The following is a 21,655-nucleotide window of genomic DNA, read 5'->3' as shown; positions in this document are numbered from 1 at the left end:
CTACTATTACGGTTGGGTATTGCACAGTCATCAGAAGGAATGTCAATTTTCCAAACCATAATACCATCTTCAGCTTTAACCATCATCACTGTATTCCTTTGGCACAAGCGCCTATAATTATCCTCTTACCTTTAAAGTGTCGGCCACCTCTTTGGCCTTTCCTGATAGTAAAATTTTCTTATAGTCAATGTCATTTTAACCACTTCCAAATAAATTTTCTACCTCATTTCAATCACAGCTTATGTGAAGATGTTTTCCTTAAAATAAGATGAGTAAAAAAAATCACCATTTTTCCATAAGTTATTGCCTCAGTCTTTAGAGGTTAATCACTGTCACGGCTGACTCTCAATCATACTTAGAACATCTTTTATCTTAGGCTCTAATTGCCCTGAACAATTTCGACCTTTACTGGTTCGATCCATACTTTCTCGTGGTTTAACACGTGCCCCACTTGGCATCATTATAATTACGTCATATTCCCTTTATCAACATTTCTATTCTTGAGAATTTTGAATATTACCTTTCTCCTTGTAAAACCTCTAAGGTTATCCTTGAATCGTTCCTCCTGTATTCCCTAGATACAGGGCATATCAAAATACCATTTATTTATACCAGAATCATTGTCTATATACTTCTGAAAAAATTTCTCCACTGATTCTTAAAGGTTATTATTACCTTAATCCTTTCCAGTTCATACTGTCAAAACTCATACTATCCCTATTAAGGGTGAAATGCCAACCTTTAGGCATTCCCCTAGGATTCGTTTTAAGTTACCGATGTTCTATCCTTAATTCCACCTTTAAAAAGGTACATGCATCCTTCCATGGATAAATCAAGTCATATATCCCTGATAAGGGTGTCTTATTCCATCATTCCCACCTCGATAGTATATGTCTAATTTCACAATAACATCTGTATTCAAAATGGGGTCAATCAATATGGCCTCCAAAAGATAACAACGATTATCCACTTTTCTTGCCTAATTTGGTAACGATAACAAGGATGTTCTGGAAGATATTGGTCGTGTTCAACGCGAACTTCTTTTTAATAATTCCTTATTTACTTTTGTTGTTTATCTCAACAGTCATCTCAATATTGGGATATCTTTCATACCTGGCGTCTCCCTTTCTGGGTATCAAGCCACCGGTATTACACTTCACATTCTTGAAGGTCACTTCCTTCATCCAATTTTCCTACTTTCTTACTTTCTGTCTCCTTAGTCTATCCGCGTCTTATTATTTATCCTTCGAACTATCTCAAGGTTTCCTCGAATCCTCCCAACTCACAGGGGATAAAATATATGTATCTCTTATGCCCTCAACCATCAATTTTTAACTCATGGTGAATCACCCTCATCCTGACGAATGCATACTTTTCTATTTCTATTGCTATGAGTCTTTAGGGTTTCCTTATACCCAACTCCCTTATCATTCCTCAAACTCTATTGCCTTTATATTCCTTTCCCCTTCAGTTTCTTTTTATTTTTCCTTTCTCTTATCATTATTTCATGAACGCACTAATCATTGACTTCAAGCATCACATCGTTCTGGGATTCTTGTCATCAGAACGAATCTTGACAACTGTTACAACTTAGATTCATAATTCATCATACTCGTCTGTCTTTGTTCTGGCTCCAAAGCTTTTACACTATCTCCATAACCTTGGGAAGTACTTTCCTGAAAACAATTGACTGAACTTAAATCAGTTTATTATAATCTCTTGCTCCGTGCCTTCCTTGGCCTTTCACCAGCGGTTGGCCTCTCCCTTAGGAGGGTAAGTGACAAAAACAGTCTTTTGTGATTCGTCAAGCATTTAGAATTTCAAATGATTCCTATATTTCCTTTAGTCAGGCTCTTGCCTTCACTGGGTCAGCTTGTTCCTTGGAACTCTAAGGGCTTAGCGACTTAAAGGTCCTGAAAGAATTTCTCACCGCATTGTTTCCTCCGGGTGGTGGTTGGGGATAATAGTCTAAGTCCTTTTTAGACAGGTCCATGAATTGTCGTATAGGAGTACCGTCTCGGGTCTCCTTTCCTTACTCAACTTTCTGTTTCCTTAGTATGAAATGTTTCATCCTTCTCCCATACTTGGGGTTATCTTATACGTTAAAATCCTCATTTTCCACTTCATTATGTTATGGGTTCCTTCTATCTTGATGGCGTCCTCCCTGACTATCACATTCAGGGTTTGCCCTTAATCTTATTCCTTGAACTATGACTTTCATCTAAGATCTCATCTTTAAGCTCTTGAACATTTGGAACCCAAATTCTATAGGAATACCTCATTATTCCCTTATCATCTTTCTCGGTATTAATCTCATATCTATTTGTTGGCTCTCTGCCTTCATTCATCACTTTTTCTGGCACAATCTGTTCTTTTCCAATAATTTGAACTGTATTGCAATCTCAAACAGCTTTTCGGTACCGGCTCCGGTTACCTTCACTTCTATTTCCATTTTCTCAAAATCTCTTATAAACTCTCCAAAAGACATTATCATCTTGAGTCTCTCCTTTTTACTAAGGGCATCAGCCACCATATTGGCTTTCCCCGAATGATAAAGAATCTCCCAATCATAATTCTTGATTAGCTCTAACCACCTCCTCTGGCGTATGTTGAGCTCTTTCTACGTAAAAATGGACTAGAGCTCCTATGGTTTGTGAATCTCGCACTTCTCTCCATACAAGTAGTGCCTCAAATCTTTAGGGAAAAACTATTTCCATGAGCCCAAGCTCATGGGTGGGGATATCGAATTTTAAATTCCCTTAATTGTCTTGACGCGTACGCGATTACCTTGTTGTGCTGTATAAGAAGCACCCTAATTCCTTATGCGAAGCGTCACTACACATCACAAAATCTCCTTTTTCCATCCGGCAACGCCAACATAGGTGCCGTCACCAACCTTTGCTTCAGTTCTTGAAAGTTGTTCTCGCATTTCTCTGTCCATTCGAACTTCTCAGTCTTACGAGTAAGCCGCGTTAAAGGGGGCTACTATCTTTACAAACTTGAACGAACCTCCGGTAGTGACCGACCAATCCTACCTCTGGTAGTCGACCTAACCATGGTCATTAATTCATCAGTGGTCCTTTATTCATTCTTTTCAGGATCCCCCACGGGATCCTCCTTAGCAGGAATCCCTTCTAGGACAACATCCTCAACCGCTACATCCTCAATATGAACATCATCCGATCCCGCGTTAGGACGCTCTATTGGATCCATAATCTGATCTCCAATAAGTAATAAAACATCATAGCGTTGTTGCTCCTCAACCTCAGGGTTCGGAGTCCCGCTACCATATACGATAACGAACTACGCTTCTATCACGATATTTATAAGGGTTCCCATAAGGGTTTTAACTGTCAGTACTACGTTATGTAGCCCGACTATGAACTTGGCAAGAGTTCTTATCATCTTAGTGAACTTATTATCTTAACGTCACGTCATCTCTGAGGTTTATAACGCTTAGCTCTGATACCATTTCTGTAACACCCCCAAATCCGGGGTCGGGGATCCGGGTTATCACGAGTTCCATTTCCCTTAATAACACCCAATCTTAATAAATAATCAACTACTCTGTACTGTGACCCCACAATAAACACACACACCACAAGTTATAGTCTCAGAGATGATTATCCAAAAATAATCACAAGTCGTTTTATTCCACAATTATATGTCAATACACCTTAAAAGGGTTTCTGAATAAATTTACATTTCTTTGCCATTATTACAACTCATAAATATACATAAATCTGGTACATCAAAAGTTGAAAGCCTAGCCTATTGGTAGCTCCTACCTCAGCTACAGCGACATCAACGCCTATAGGAAACTGCGGAACGTTTCCTATCCGCTCGCGAATTGGGAGCTTGGTCCTGTTCATCTTGTCTATCTGATGTTGTGTGATGAAAGAAGAAAGCAAGGGTGAGCAACAAGCCCACCAAAATAATATGTATAATGATTTACAGTATATGAGCCTTCTCATAGTACTCATGAAAGTCTTGGTCAAAAGAAATGGACCAAGCTGATATCTTAACGCGACCAAGTCACAAAATATTCAGTATATATATATATATACATATATATATATATACTTTTCACAATCTTTGAAATCCTCTGACATGTATAATATACACAGAGTTCCAGTTTATAACTGTATAAAAATATCGTTGCAAGGTGATCTCATATATCTAACCTTGTCTCAACGTTTTTTTGAAAATCTTTGTTATGCATAAGATAATCATTTACTAGATATAAGTTTAAAAGATGAAGTTACAAGATACTTCAATATACTTATATCTTTTCCAAATACTGCTTGAACTACCACCGTTCAAGTTATAATGAGCTTTCAACAGTTCATCACATAGATGAGACTACAAGACAAGATTTGAATAGATTAAATCTTTAAAATATCATCAAAATAAAATGAAGTTATGAGATACTTCATTTGATGCAAACATCATTTTGAAAACTTGACCCTGCCAACACTCAACAATCGCCCAATCGTAGCCTTTCTATCGAAGTGCTCTGGGTAGTGTTGCAGAAATATCCAATTGGATGATGAACTCATTACGGGAGTTTACCGTGCCAGGAAGACCACTTACGATGATCAGTCGTAGTGGTGCAACCCCACCATTTTCTACATGTAGAGGAGAACCTGTCGGATTTACGTGTCAACCGAACACTGGACTCCTAAGGAATGGACCGTCTTAGCGGAACTTTCGGGCTATTTGGGCCAATATAATAAGGCTGGGCCGGCGCTACTCGACCACTTACGCCACTCCTAGTTCAGATGAAATCCATGACTCTAAAACGTAAAGCTCGTCCCCCTTTTTCCCAAGTAGAAACTTGTTGATACGGCTCCACCAAGAAGTCGTATCTAATTGGAAAGGAAAACTCACCGATATTTCCCAGGTGATGCCTGTTAATGGATTAACTTGTTCCAAGAATTTTACTTTCTGAGTGTTGGGTAAGTAATCTAAAACTCTTTTATCAAAATAGCAACCTTGTTGCGAATATGAAACACACCACAGAGCCGGATCCCTCAGGTTTTGAGCGAGTATTTAAATCCCCTTCAAAAGGAGGATCTTAAATATAAATATGAGTTTTTGGGATCCGCCCTAACCTTTAAAAATCATTTTGAAGACTCGCAAAACATTTTTAAGCATGTTCGGAGTACTGCTGATTTAATAAAATAAATCAGTCCCAATATATAAAAAAATATCTGAATATTATTATTTAAATAATATTCCCATAAAGAATAATCTTTATAAAAATAATTGAAGTAGATATTTGTAAAACTTATACTTGAAATGACTATTAAATAACCAACGATATACTTATACGAAAGTAATATCTTTATTTGAATAATCAAAAGTAAGTTTGATTATCGACACATTATTCTTTAATAAAATAAAGAATATTATTAAATAATAAGCGGAGTCATAATACCTCGAATGAATATTATAAATAATATTCATTAAATAAAATAAACTAAGTCATACATTCTCAAATGAATATCCAATTAATAATCATTAAATAGAATAAACAGAGTCATAAGTCCTCGAATAAATATTCGAAATAATATTCATTAAATAATATAAAGTTATCGAATAAACCTTATTCGATTAATTGTTTTAAAAACTATAACCATATATATATAAATATATATATATAATCTACTCGGGATCCTCGACTCCCGATTTTAGAAAATGTTTTCACCTTTGGGTCCCTATACTAAGGGTATACACAACTACTGTTTATCTCTAGCATAGGTATTATACAACTTTATAAGCAATTGAACCAAAAGATATATAAATCAAGAATATGAAACAGGCATGCATATATACCATATCACATGCTACAATATATCGCAAGAATTTGCTAATAACAAATATGCATTTATCGCAAGATCATGCATATACACATATACATCACAACAACAGTATACGGGTAGAAAACTTGGCTGAGTGCTCCCGGATAGACTTAAGCTTAGAGTGGGTCCGATAACCTATGAACAACAACATAAGTCAGAATTAAACCCCGGTCGCTTAAGAAACTAGACTTTAACCATTTAGAGTCCTAATGTTCGCTTTCGCGCTTAACGATTCACTTAAGTCCCTCGAGTACTCTCGGCTCCACCATTTTTAATAAATTAACCATTAAGGGTTTTAAGGAGATTCTTTCGCGAGTACCTTACCAACCGCCTAATCCACTTAACATAATTGTTTCATACCCCAATTAGTCTTTTAAGGTCCTTAACCAAGGTTTCAAAGTAAGGCGAGGGGTAATGGTTCGTTCGCGAAATGTCGTTACTTAAAATGGCCGTTTCTCCTAAACCGTACATCGGAATCAAACGAACTACATATCAAAACGAAACTCATAACAGGAACTATCTAAACATGGCAATGGTAAAAACCTAACAGTGAGTTTAAGGGTTCTGATGTTAAGAACAAAAACAGTCTACGGTAAATCGGGCATTACGACGGCTATGTTTACGCGATTTCCCAATTTTATACCATTCCAATTCAACCACCAATCAATCCACAATCACAACCAAATCAAACCTCCATCCATACTACATCATAACAGCCCCAACAACTCAACATTAACAATTTATACTTATTCCCCACATGAACTAAAAGCTGTACTTAAGTTCTTTAACTAATTATCAAGATTTACAACTCCAAAAACACCACAAAACCCACTAATCTCTACAAACTCAACCAAACTTTAAACAAACAAGCATCATGCTTCACATATACTATATCAATCATATTCATTCCTAATTACTCAAAACTAAAGCTAGGGTTTGGAGTTTATACCTTCCTTGGGGAGTGGAGAATCAAGAGAATGGCTTGGAATCACCCTTAAAGTCCTTATCCAAGCTTAAACTAAACAAAACTTCAAGAACAAAAATTTTAGTTCTTGAAAAACACTATTTACCATCTTCTTCCATGATTTATTGGAAGAGATTGTGAAGGAATTAGAAGCTTAAACTTATAGGATATCCATATCTATGTACAAGGAACCTTAGGTAATTACCTTGTGATTTAACAATGCTTGGAACTTGATTTTGATTTTTTTCTTCCTTTGGAAAAGCAAGAAGCCGAGAGCGAGCTTGGAAGAAATGAAATGTTTTGTGTTTTGTTTGGTGAAAATGAAATGTTTGGCTTGGTTGGTTGAATTTTGATTTGTTTTAGGTTAATTACCTAATTAACCTTGATTTTTTGTGGTTATCATTCAACCACACTTCCTCCCCCCCCATGTCATGCTTACATCATCAAGTGATGTCACCCTCCCTCCTTTGTCCTCTTCCTATTGGTTTGATGACATCATCCCCACTAATCCCTTTGATTAGCTTCTAATTGTTTGCCTAATGACCGCTGATCTGTTATACGGTTCGCTTAACTTTCGTTCTCGTTTCTCGTTTGAGGGATCATACTCGGGATCTTATTACTTGGGTTTCCTTAACCTTTCTCAATACATTATATTCCTTTTATGATCCTCTCTTATAATCTTTTAATTTAAATCCTTTTTATCCTGTTACCTTATACTCAATTCTTTCCGTATCTAGTGGATTTCCGGGAAAAATCAAAGTCTTCGGAATTGGATTCTGACGATCTTTACTTACACTTATATACCATATAGAGTACTAATAAAATCTCAGAATATCCATAACAGAACCCCTGCATAGTGTGGCATGAAAAGTTTTCTCATTCAGCAAAAACACTATTCATAAGGGTTTCAAAAAATTTCCAAAAATTGGGGTTATTACAACAGTTCTTAAATTTGAAAAGAAACCAGAATTATATTCAACCCCCCTTGTGTATTTCATTGTTAGATTGGGTATAACAATTGGTATCAGAGAAAGCTCTAGAAGAATCAAGAGTTTAAATATCACAACAACTAACAAGATGAGCAGAAAAGATGTTGGAGTAAAAATTCCATTTGTGGACAAAGACAACTATCACCACTGGAAGGTGAAAATGCACCTGCATCTCCTCTCTCAAGATGAAGAATATGTGGACTGTATTGAGAAAGGTCCCCATATCCCTATAAGAGCTGCAATAGGAAATGAGCCATCTATCCCAAAGGCAGAGCAGAATGGTCTGATCCAGATATTGAGCAAGTTCATAAGGAAAAGAAGGGGATGAACATTTTGTTTAATTATTTTGATGGTGACATGTTTGACGACATCATCAATTACAAAACTGCTAAGGATGTCTGGGATACAATTCAAGTTATATGTGATGGAACTGAGCAAGTAATGGAAAATAAAATTGAACTCTTGATTAAGCAATATAAGCATTTTTATAGTGAAGAAAGTGACTCACTCACTGACATTTTCAGTAGATTTCAAAAGCTACTGAATGCTCTAAAGTTGTATGGAAGAGTCTATCAGACAAAGAACTCAAACCTCAAGTTCTTTAGATCTCTACCAAAGGAATGGAAGCCTATGACAGTCTCACTAAGAAACTCTCAAGATTACTAGGAATTTACCTTGGACAGACTGTATGGGATTGTAAAGACCTATGAGCTTGAAATAGAGCAAGATGAGAAGCTGGAGAAAGGAAGAAGGGAGGATCCATTGCATTGGTTGCTGAGCAAGAGAGAGACAGAGATGAAGGTAGAATCTGTGGAATCTGCACGAAACCCTAGAGTTTGTGAAGGCAAAGAAAAAGGGCTAGTAGTTGAACGTGAAGACCATTTTAGTCAAGATGATATGGATGACATAGATGAGCATCCGGCTTTTCTATCCGTAAGGCTTTCCAAACTCAAATTCAAAAACAATTTTGGAGCATCCATGTCAAACAGAAACATGGTTGACAAGTCAAAATTTAAATGTTTCAAGTGTGGCTTGAGTGGTCATTTTGCAAGTGAGTGCAGAAAGCCTGATTTTGATAGAAAGAAGTTTGAGCCTGTTGATTACAAAAAGAACTAATTTGAGTTGCTCAAACAGAAGGAAAGGGCCTTTCTAACTCAAGAAAATGACCGGGCCTCTGATGGATTAGAGGAGGATGAGGATACAAGCTTTGTCAATCTAGCACTTATGGCCAAATCAGATGAAACAAAGGTCAGTTCATCCAGTAATCATGTAATCACTACTAATCTAGCACATTTATCTAAAGCTGACTATAATGATGCTATATGTAATATCCAGGATATATTGTGTAATTATTTTTATCTGTAAATAAATATTTTGTGATTATTATATCAATTTTGGTGAATTATCTGTTAAGTGTTATCCGTGTTTGGATGTGTAAATATGATAAAATTTGAGTATATTAATTTTTATAGGTCCAAAATAAAATATAGATAATTGTGATATTTTTCTATTAATTTTTATGTCATTGTAAGGTTTTATAAAATATTTATGGATTTAATAAATTATTTTTCCGAGTATTTATAAACTATTTTGTATTATCGGGAACCAATCGATTTTAACCATTTTTATGTTTTTACAACCCGAAACTCTTCCAAATACTCCTTCCTAACCCAATTATAATATTCTGAGCATTTTCCATGTTTTCACTTTTTCGATCCGGAGTACGGTTTGCCCTGTGCGGGTCCCTGCGCAAAATTTTCGATACAATATTCGTTTCAGTAAATCGATAAAACCCGTATTTTCGAGAAAAGGGATATTTTTATTAAACTATTATATTATCTTCTCGTAGTACGTGTAACCAAAGCGCGAAGACCAAGACCGCAGTTACAAAATGTATAGATTTGGATAATTATCCTAAAATCGGTACCGATTTGGATATGTTTTATCAAATAAAGTAATATTTTATATCCGATACGATCCAACGAGGTACCAATATTCCGTATATATAAATAGCCAATATAGTATTGTATTTTGTACAGATAATCATTTGCAAACACTAAAATTATATAATTTCCAGAGAACAACCCTAAAATTCATCGCATTCTTCATAAACAAACGAGGATTCAAAGGCGTTATCGAACTCCGATTTGGGCATGCAAGTGGTCGAATTGAAGCTCTTGACGAGTACAATAAAATTCTACAATCCATACCACTGCAGAAACATCAAGTAATTTTCAATTTATTTTATTAAATTCGAATTTAATCATGTTTAAATTATGAATTTTTGATCTTGATATTGTCTATGTGATTTGATGATTGCATATTGTAGATGATTAAATTCTGAACATTTTGGTATATTATACTCTTGATTTGGAGTTCAATAACATGTTTAATTTTAAGGTTTGATTTTCAGATTCAAAATTAGGGTTTTAAGGTTTTGAATGTTTTTAATTAATTTTTGGGAATTTCATATTCAGTTTATCTAGGTCAATTCTGACTACATGAACATGTTGTACGTAAATCAAGCTTCATTCTCATGTATAGTTCGTTAATTATGGTCGAGTTTTGAGTGAGTTCGTTGCCTCGCCGGAAAAGCTTGAGCCCGTCTGGCTTTAATGGCGATTGTCGCCGGTCGAGGCATTCACGACATCTATTACAGCTGCTACTGTTAGGGCGAAAACACACACTAATATTCACGCAAGTATACACGTTCGCAAGTAATATAGAATACTTTCTAGTTCGTTCCCTCAGAGACTCAGACTAAATTATTGTCTAATTAAACTCACTCACCAATGTATGATTACTTCTCAATGTTAAGACAATAACACTTAAAATTGTTGATTAAATATTAACTATAATTAACTACTTAATTAATCACTTAACTAACACTTCAATTTATCAATAATAAAACACTCATGAGATCACAACTTCATTATTACTTCCTTCTATAGCCATTGTTATTACCTTTAGCATGTGACAGTGATGATATTAATCGAATAACACGAAACTGATAAAAGCCAACTTTCATTGTACTAATACCATTCTACCAAGCATCCACAATTAAGATAGAAGTTGAATAGTCATCAGTTATGTTGAGTTCCCATATGTCTACAAAAATTGACAACACAACGATTTAAGCACAAGTTATTCCTTTTGATTACATAGGGCAAATAAAACTGTTAGAGTTACCCACTAATCATGCACAACGTACATGAACCTATGCTAGGATGGCAAGTTCTAAATCTCAAGATCCACCGTCGCTTCACAAGAGATTAACACCTTATCTTATATGTTCGCGACGCACATAAGACGAATACGCACAACCAATACTAGATATCATGCAATCATCACACACTAAAGTATTAAACAATTAACTAAAGAATTCCATAATAAATCCGTTGCAACCCCATGATCACGATTAGCCCATAATAGCACTTATCGTCATCATGGGTTCATATGAAATCATGATAAACAAACACAAAAAAATAATAACTAAACTAATTATATTAAAACATAGTACGTCACAAGAGTAAATAAGTTCAAAGCAAGAAAACTAGCATCCAACGTTACAACGAAATAAGAATCACAAGAAAATATGCTTCCTCTTCGTTGCGGTGTGCTAAATCGGTCTTCTTCCTTATCTCCTTCGCTCCTTGCATAAAAACAGAATCTTCTTCAATCCACACTTGTGAAAACGTCTCAGCTTGCTGCGCGGCCGCTCAGCAATGCTGAGCGGGCGCTTAGACCTCTACTGGAAAAATTCTGATTTCGCTCCGTTTCTTCGCCGTAATCTGCCCGTTTCTTTCCTCTCGCAATGGTGAACACATGCCAAGGCTTATTCTTGATGATTCCTCCCCCGAAATGCAACTAAAATCCTGAAATGCGTAAACACTAGAAAAACGCATCAAATACACAAAATACTTGATTTCAAGACACCAATTTAAGCCATTTTAAGACGCTCTAAGTGGTATAAAATGCCACTTATCACACCCCCAAACTTAAATCGATGCTTGTCCTCAAGCGTCACAGACTCAAAAACATATAAAAACATGCATGAATGCAATCTATATGAAAATGCAGCGATCCCCCTTACTACAATTAATCAACCAAATTGCCACATCCCAACGAATGCAGTTAGACAACTAAAGATCAATAAACTCATGCAAACGGACATACAGCCAGAAACGTGGTGTGTGCAAATGCTTAACAGATATGCTTCGAAACTAGACCAATTACTATAACTAGACTATCCTCAAGGCAATCCTACGATTATACAAAGAATAAAAAATTCTAGGCACAAAGTGATATACAACACTACAAGAACTCTGGAGCTTACTACGGAATCGTGCTTTTTATTTACAACTCAAATGCTTATTTGACCGTGCAATGAGTGAGGTCCACAAAAGACTTATACAATGGTATCCATGTAACGAGCGTTAGGTTAGCGGATCCCAGACTCTAAAAGCCTTAGGTCACTAGGCACAAAGTCCCCTAAGAACTTAATAACTCGAATACCAAATAGCCCACTCTTGATCAATTATGCAATTTTTTTTTTTTAACTTCTGAGCAAGTGCGTTTCGCTCCATCTTGCTCAACCCTAGACTACTCGCACCATATGCGAGCCGGCTACTAGCCATTTGACGCCTAGCCACAACTAGCAACAACTTCCATATTTTTTTTCTCCAAAATTTTTTCTTTTTCATGTCTTTATCACTAAGAACCTATAATCGAATTCTAAGCATAATAAGTAGATTGACCTTGAAAACAACCAAATCATAACAACAATCTAGCCCTTACGCATTCTCTAAGACTTAGTGGACTTACAATTGTTTCTAGCATGCATATCAACCTACACAACTTAATATCACTTTAATGCTATCACTACACTCGCATCAATATCACAATTCAGTCGATAAATCATTGCAAAAGGGATCATGGTAAATGCATGAGCTACATGACATTCATAAAAAAACTATATGGCATAAATTATGCAACTATATGCACTAAACTATCATGAATATGCAACTAAATGACACACACACAATATTCCTTAACTACCACCCCCAAACTAAAAATCTTCACTGTCCTCGGTGAAAGTAGTAGAAAGGAACACAGGGTATACCTACTCGGAGTCATCATCATCATCACCCTCAATGGGTGGAGTATCAGGCGGCGGGTATGCAAAGTCCTCACCAAAAACTGGCCACTGGATATCAGCTCCAAGGCCTCGAAAAGCAGTCCCTAACGCAAGGGTGAGCTCCTGAGCAAACCTGCTCTGCGTCTCATACATGGCATCCATCCGCCGTGAAAGCCTCCTATACTGGGCATCAACCATCCCAGCACCCTCCTGAGCTCTCGAAGAACCAGCCTCATCATGCCCTGGCCTAGCCATAGTAGCACCTCGTGCTGGACGCCCTCTTAGAAGACAATAACCCAGCCCATGCTCCTCAGGCTCACCACCGGTCCACTCCTGCATCCCATTCAGAGTGCCAGAATCAATCGGAGCTGCTGGCAACTGCAACTGCTCATGAGCCGGCCAGTTCACCCCCACTGCTCGGCATAGCTTCGTAACCGTAGATGCATAAGGGATGTTCATATGCTTCGCTCCCCTCAAAAACTTCAGAATTCCTTGGTAGATAAACTCACCAAGGTCCACATAGTATTCCTCATTCAGAATTCGCCACAACAACTGTGCTCTCTCAACTGTGACCTCGTGTGCATGTGAAGAAGGCAAATTATTAGCACAAATAAATGCATTCCATGCACGGGCATACCTGTTCATGGCGATCGCCGGAAAGTGACGATACTCATTAGTGTCGGTCCTGCAGGTCCAATCTGTGCCCGATCGACAGAGAGTCGCACAAATCAAATCCAAGTCAAAATCCTCTGCAGTCTTTTCATTCCAGTTCTCCTCCTCGGGCTTCCTCTCTCGCTGTCCAATCACACGGCGAATCGCCGCAGGATGATAATCAACCGTCAGCCCACGGACCACAGAAAACCCATTCTTTTCGGCCTTCGCGTTCGCGTAGAACTCGCGAACAACGCTCATCGGTACTGCTTCGGGTGACTCACAAAAAGCTATCCACCCCTTCTCTGCAATCATGGGCAGCAACTCACCATCCCTCCCCGATGGTAAAAACCCCCTCTCCTTCAGAATCGGCTTCCCCAACAGCCTAGTGTACTCCTCCTCCGCAGCTCTGTCAGTTAACCGAGGCCTTGCAGCAGTACCCCTCGATGAATCAGCAGTAAGAACTGTGATGCTGCTGTCAATAGTGCGTGCTCTCTTGGGTGCCATTGATTCGTGAATAAAAGTGTGTAAGAACTGATTTTTGATGTTTATGAAAGGGTTTAAGTGTAGGAAGTTTTGTGGGAGTTATGTAGGATAGGTGTATGTATATATAGGGTGTGGATTAGATTAGGGTTTGGGAATTAAGGAGTAAAATGATGGGGTAGTGGGAATAAATCGTGGGTTTATGGGCTAAAACTGTTTTTGTGTTTGTTTTTTTTTTTTTTCTGAACTGAAAAAAAAATTCTGGTACTCGACCCCTGAGCGGTCGCTCAGCAAAACTGAGCGGGCGCTCAGGGGGTCACTGGAATTTTTTTTTTTCAGCCCCTGTTTTCTGATTTTTTTTGTGTTTTTGGATAGGTTATTAACTTCTAAGGGTTCCTGTAACAACAATTCATGGGTTGCCTCCCACGCAGCGCTTCTTTTTCGTCATTAGCTTGACATTTCATACCCTTCTCAAGTAGTCAACAAAATGGCACTAACCACTTCTCAGTTTGCCATGTCCCCATAGTAGTGCTTCAACCGCTGACCGTTAACCTTGAATGCTTGGTCCAGATCATTCTCAAAAATTTCCACCGCTCCATGTGGAAACACAGTTTTGACAATAAAAGGTCCAGACCACCTTGATTTCAACTTCCCAGGAAAAAGTCGGAGCCGAGAGTTGAATAAGAGAACTTGTTGCCCTGGCACAAATAACTTTTGATGTAGCTTCCTATCGTGCCACCTCTTCACCTTTTCCTTATATATTTTGTTATTTTCATACGCTTGAAGTCGAAATTCATCAAGTTCATTAAGCTGAAGCATTCTTTTCTTGCCAGCTGCATCTAAATCCAGGTTCAACTTCTTCAATGCCCAGTAGGCCTTATGCTCAAGCTCCGCAGGTAGATGACATCCCTTACCGTACACCAACTGAAACGGTGACATCCCAAATGGAGTTTTGTATGCTGTTCTGTAAGCCCAAACAGCTTCATTGAGCTTTAAAGACCAATCCTTCCTTGACGGACAAACAACCTTCTCTAGAATACGCTTTATCTCTCTGTTAGACACTTCCGCTTGACCATTTGTTTGCGGATGATAGGCAGTAGCTACTCGATGATTCACATTATAACGCTGCATCATAGAAGTGAACTTACGGTTGCAAAAATGCGATCTTTCATCACTTATGATTACCCGAGGTGTTCCAAACCTTGTGAAAATTTGCTTATGAAGAAAATTTAGCACTGCCTTTGCATCATTTGTCGGTAAAGCTTTAACTTCGACCCATTTTGAGACATAATCGACTGCCAGCAAGATGTACTGATTATTGCAAGACGAGATAAAAGGCCCCATGAAATCGATTCCCCACACATCAAAGACCTCAACTTCAAGCATCACATTTAATGGCATCTCATCCTTCCTTGACAAATTTCCCACTCTTTGGCAACGATCACACCTTAAGACAAACTGATGAGCATCCTTGAACAAAGTAGGCCAGAAAAAACCTGCTTGCAGAATACGAGCTGCCGTCTTCTCACCACCATAGTGTCCACCATAAACCGTGGAATGGCAGTCTCGTAATATCCCCTCCGTCTCACAGAATGGGATACATCTCCTGATTATCTGGTCAGCTCCCTGTCTAAACAAATATGGTTCATCCCACATATACCACTTCACCTCATGCAGAAACTTCTTCTTTTGAGCGGATGTCAAATTAGGAGGCATTATATTGCTGACGAGATAGTTTACAATATCTGCAAACCATGGTTCTTCCTCCTGAATTATAAACAACTGCTCATCCGGAAAAGATTCATTGATTAACGTCCTATCTTGTGAAGTAGAATCGGGATTCTCCAACCTAGAGAGATGGTCAGCTACTTGATTCTCAGTACCTTTTCTATCTTTGATCTCTAACTCAAATTCCTGAAGTAAAAGCACCCAACGAATAAGTCTCGGCTTCGAATCCTTCTTGGAAACCAGATAGCGAATAGCTGCATGATCAGTGAATACTGTTACTTTCGTACCAAGCAGATAAGATCGAAATTTCTCAAAACCAAAGACTATAGCCAAAAGCTCCTTCTCAGTAGTGGTGTAGTTCAATTGGGCACCATTTAAAGTCTTACTCGCATAGTAGACCACATGGAAGAGATTTTTCTTGCGCTGTCCCAGAACTGCACCTACCGCATAATCACTTGCATCACACATCATCTCAAACGGTTCTGTCCAATCTGGTGCTGTAATAACTGGTGCAGTGATCAAACTCTTCTTGAGAGTCTCGAATGCTGCCAAACATTCATCATCAAATTTGAAAGGCACATCTTTCTCAAGCAAATTGCACAACGGCTTAGATATCTTTGAAAAGTCCTTGATGAATCGCCGATAAAAATCCGCATGACCAAGAAAACTACGGATTCCTTTCACAGAATTAGGTGGGGGAAGATTTTCAATGACTCCCACCTTGGCCTTGTCCACCTCCAGACCCTTGCTAGAGACCTTATGCCCAAGGATAATGCCTTCACGCACCATAAAATGACAATTCTCCCAATTGAGCACCAAATTAGTTTCCACGCATCTTTTGAGTACGGCGCGCAGATTATTCAAACATTCATCATATGAGTGTCCAAAGACGGAGAAGTCATCCATGAACACTTCGACGTTATTTCCAATCATGTCAGAGAATATAGCCATCATACATCTCTGAAAGGTGGCCGGGGCGCCACATAACCCAAACGAAACTCTTCGAAAAGCAAACGTGCCAAATGGACAAGTGAAGGTAGTCTTTTCCTGATCCTCTGGTGCAATACAAATCTGATTATACCCGGAATAACCATCCAGAAGACAAAAATACTCATGACCCGCCAATCTGTCAAGCATCTGATCAATAAATGGAAGAGGGAAGTGATCCTTCCTTGTGGCTTTGTTCAATTTTCTATAATCCATGCATACTCTCCATCCTGTAACTGTTCGAGTAGGGATGAGCTCATTCTTTTCATTTGCGACCACAGTGATACCTCCCTTCTTAGGTACACATTGTACGGGGCTCACCCACGAGCTGTCAGAAATAGGATAAATGATGTCTGCATCTAGTCATTTCAGAATTTCTTTCTTCACCACCTCCTTCATGATGGGATTCAGTCTTCGCTGCTGTTCCACAGTTGGCTTACTACCTTCCTCTAGCAGAATTTTATGCATACAATATGAAGGATTTATCCCCTTGATGTCTGCTATGGTCCATCCTATAGCCGATTTGAATTCTCTCAAAATCCTTAAGAGCTTGTCTTCCTCACTACCTGAAAGGTCAGATGAAATAATAACAGGTAACGTAGATGAATCACCTAAAAAAGCATACCTGAAGTGCTCAGGTAATGGCTTGAGCTCCAAGGTAGGCGCTTCCTCTATTGATGGTTTGAGCTTCCCTTCAGCGTTCTTAAGGTCAGAAGTACCAAGAGATTCAAATGATATGTCCAGCTTTCGCTTCCAGGGAGAAGCGTTCAGATATTGTAATTGCTCGTTGCTATCTTCATCATCGCTATCAAAATCCCCCACTAAGGCCTTTTCCAATACATCAGATATTAGCATGTGATCGAGTTCCGAAGTCACCGCAGAATCAATCACATCCAATTTTAAGCACTCCTCATCTTCTGTAGGGAATTTCATTGCCTTGAATACGTTGAAGGTCACATCCTGATCTTGGACCCGCATAGTAAGTTCCCCTTTTTGCACATCTATCAAGGTACGGCCAGTAGCCAAGAAAGGCCTTCCCAAGATTATAGGAATCTTCTTATCTTCCTCAAAATCCAAAATAACAAAATCTGCTGGAAAGAAGAGCTTATCCACCTTGATGAGCACATCCTCAACTATGCCCCTTGGGTAAGTAATGGAACGGTCAGCCAATTGTAGCGACATGTATGTGGGTTTTGGATCAGGCAGATCCAGCTTTTTAAAGATCGACAACGGCATCAGATTAATGCTTGCTCCCAAATCACAAAGGCACTTGTCAAAAGTCAGATTGTCAATGGTGCAAGGAATGGTGAAGCTTCCTGGATCTTTCAGTTTTGGTGGTAACTTTTGCTGCAGAACAGCGCTGCATTCTTCCGTGAGAGCAACGGTTTCAAGGTCATCCAGTTTCACCTTCCTTGAAAGAATAGTCTTCATAAACTTCGCATAACTGGGCATTTGTTCCAGAGCCTCAGCGAAAGGTATATTGATGTGAAGTTTCTTGAACACCTCCAGAAACTTCCCGAACTGCCTATCCAGCTTTTGTTGCTGCAATCTCTTAGGAAAAGGTGGTGGAGGATAGAGCTGTTTCTCCCCTGTATTAGCCTCAGGCAGAGTGTGTTCAACAGTAGTCTTCCTTGGTTCCGCCGCTTTCTCCTTTTGCTTAGATTCTTCACCTCTAATTTCAGCTTCTACTTCTTTTGCCTTTTCAGCATCAGCTACTTTTCCAGACCTTAAGGTAATAGCCTTGACTTGCTCTTTAGCTTCCTTCCTGCCTGGTACTTCCGTGTCACTGGGAAGAGTGCCAGGTTGACGATTGAGCACTGCATTGGCTAATTGACCGATTTGATTTTCCAAGGTCTTGATAGAAACCGTCTGACTCTTGCACAACAGCTTAAGTTCCTCAAAATTAGCACTAGTAGGTGCAGCTGCACTTCCCTATTGAGGATATGATTGCCTTGTAGCATACTGCTGTGGTTGCTGGAATCCAGGTGGGTTAAACTGTTTACTCACTCCTTGCTGATATGATGGCTGAATAGCATTCTGATTATTCCCCCAGCTGAAATTTGGATGATTTCTGTTGTTAGGATGATAGGTCGCTGGCACAGGCTGCTGTTGTCGCTGATAATTATTCACATACTGAACAGATTCGTTGACAAGAGAACACTGATCCGTAGCATGAGAACCTGCACAAAGCTCACAAACCATAGCTATTTGATTAACTCCATACGTAGCCAGAGAATCAACCTTCATTGATAGCGCTTGGAGCTGGGCTGCAATAGCGGTGGCTGCATCAACTTCCAGAATACCTGCTACCTTGCCTGACGTCATCCTCTGAGTTGGGTTTTGATGCTCATTTGCAGCCATCGTCTCTATAAGATTATATGCCTCAGTATAGCTTTTAGCCCATAAGGCGCCTCCAGCTGCTGCATCGAGCATGGGCCGAGATTGGGCCCCCAAACCATTATAGAAACCAGTGATCACCATCCAATCTTGCATTCCATGATGTGGACATTTTCTCAACATTTCCTTGTAGCGTTCCCAAGCCTCGCACATAGATTCTGTAGGTTGCTGCGCAAACTGAGTAAGAGCACTCCTCATAGCAGCAGTCTTTGCCATCAGATAAAACTTCACCAGAAACTTTTGCGCAAGATCTTGCCACGTAGTGATGGACCCAGCTGGTTCAGAATGTAACCAGTCTTTAGCCTTGTCCCTCAGTGAGAATGGGAAAAGCCTCAACTTGATAGCCTCATCAGTCACGCCATTATACTTAAAAGTGCTGCAGATCTCGACAAAATTCCTTATGTGCATGTTGGGGTCTTCAGTTGCCGCTCCTCCAAAAGAAACAGAATTCTGCACCATCTGAATAGTGCCCGGCTTGATTTCAAAGGTGTTAGCTTGAATAGCCGGATGAAGGATGCTTGACTGAATGTCATCAATTTTAGGCCGAGAAAAATCCATAAGAGCTGGATCAGCTTGAACAATACGATCTCCCATATTTACTGGTTCTTTCTGCTCAGTTCCTGAATCCGAATCCTCAAAATCTAACTTCTCTGAAATATCAAGAACTTCGTTTGTCTCCTCAGCTGTATCTAAAGTCCTCTTGCGAGCACGAGAACGAGTTTGCATAAACGCTTGCTAAAGTACCTGAAACACAACCGGAAAAAATAAGTAACTACTACGTCCTAATCACTGAGTCCTAATGACCAATGATGGTAAGTATATAAACTAAACAAATACGCCGAGTCCCCGGCAGCGGCGCCAAAAACTTGTTAGGGTGAAAACACGCACTAATATTCACGCAAGTATACGCGTTCGCAAGTAATATAGAATACTTTCTAGTTCGTTCCCTCAGAGACTCAAACTAAATTATTGTCTAATTAAACTCACTCACCAATGTATGATTACTTCTCAATGTTAAGACAATAACACTTAAAATTATTGATTAAATATTAACTATAATTAACTACTTAATTAATCACTTAACTAACACTTCAATTTATCAATAATAAAACACTCATGAGATCACAACTTCATTATTACTTCCTTCTATAGCCATTGTTATTACCTTTAGCATGTGACAGTGATGATATTAATCGAATAACACGAAACTGATAAAAGCCAACTTTCATTGTACTAATACCATTCTACCAAGCATCCACAATTAAGATAGAAGTTGAATAGTCATCAATTATGTTGAGTTCCCATATATCTACAGAAATTGACAACACAACGATTTAAGCACAAGTTATTCCTTTTGATTATATAGGGCAAATAAAACTGTTAGAGTTACCCACTAATCATGCATAACGTACATGAACCTATGCTAGCATGGCAAGTTCTAAATCTCAAGATCCACCGTCGCTTCACAAGAGATTAACACCCTATCTTATATGTTCGCGACGCATATAAGACGAATACGCACAACCAATACTAGATATCATGCAATCATCACACACTAAAGTATTAAACAATTAACTAAAGAATTTCATAATAAATCCGTTGCAACCCCATGATCACGATTAGCCCATAATAGCACTTATCGTCATCATGGGTTCATATGAAATCATGATAAACAAACACAAGAAAATAATAACTAAATTAATTATATTAAAATAGAGTACGTCACAAGAGTAAATAAGTTCAAAGCAAGAAAACTAGCATCCAACGTTACAACGAAACAAGAATCACAAGAAAATATGCTTCCTCTTCGTTGCGGTGTGCTAAATCGGTCTTCTTCCTTATCTCCTTCGCTCCTTGCGTAAAAACACAATCTTCTTCAATCCACACTTGTGAAAACGTCTCAAATCTACTTATATAATAGTCCCATAAAACTCAGATTACATAGAAGTGGAAACCAAACAGAAGTAGAAGTCTTAAAATAATTGTTTTTTTTCCCGACCCTGCGCGGCCGCTCAGCATAGCTGAGCGGGCGCTCAGACCTCTACTGGAAAAATTCTGATTTCGCTCCGTTTCTTCGCCGTAATCTGCCCGTTTCTTTCCTCTCGCAATGGTGAACACATGCCAAGGCTTATTCTTGATGATTCCTCCCCCGAAATGTAACTAAAACCCTGAAATGCATAAACACTAGAAAAACGCATCAAATACACAAAATACTTGATTTCAAGACACCAATTTAAGCCATTTTAAGACGCTCTAAGTGGTATAAAATGCCACTTATTAGCTACGGGGCTCGTTGGATTGCTGGGTAGACTTGGAATCTATTAGTATCATGAAAAGGAGAGATTTAAGTCATTATGGAGGTCAATCGGGGTTCGCCGGAATCTAGAGAACTCGCCGGATTCTGCAATTTTCCCGCTTGTTCTTAGGATTCTTGGTGACCCGATTTCAGACCCGA

At 38.7% G+C, this 21,655-nt stretch overlaps 1 non-coding gene across 1 annotated transcript; it reads left to right on the top strand.

The window, feature by feature from the left end:
* The first annotated feature begins 19,294 nt into the window (after positions 1-19,294).
* LOC141722359 (small nucleolar RNA R71) lies at positions 19,295-19,401 on the top strand. Its single transcript, XR_012575378.1, has one exon. It is a non-coding gene; the product is annotated as a small nucleolar RNA R71 (small nucleolar RNA).
* The last annotated feature ends 2,254 nt before the right edge of the window (positions 19,402-21,655 follow it).

The sequence above is a fragment of the Apium graveolens genome, chromosome 4 (genome assembly GCF_009905375.1).
Source record: "Apium graveolens cultivar Ventura chromosome 4, ASM990537v1, whole genome shotgun sequence".
In the NCBI taxonomy this organism is placed as follows: domain Eukaryota; kingdom Viridiplantae; phylum Streptophyta; class Magnoliopsida; order Apiales; family Apiaceae; genus Apium; species Apium graveolens.
This window is presented reverse-complemented; position numbering and strand designations above follow the sequence as displayed.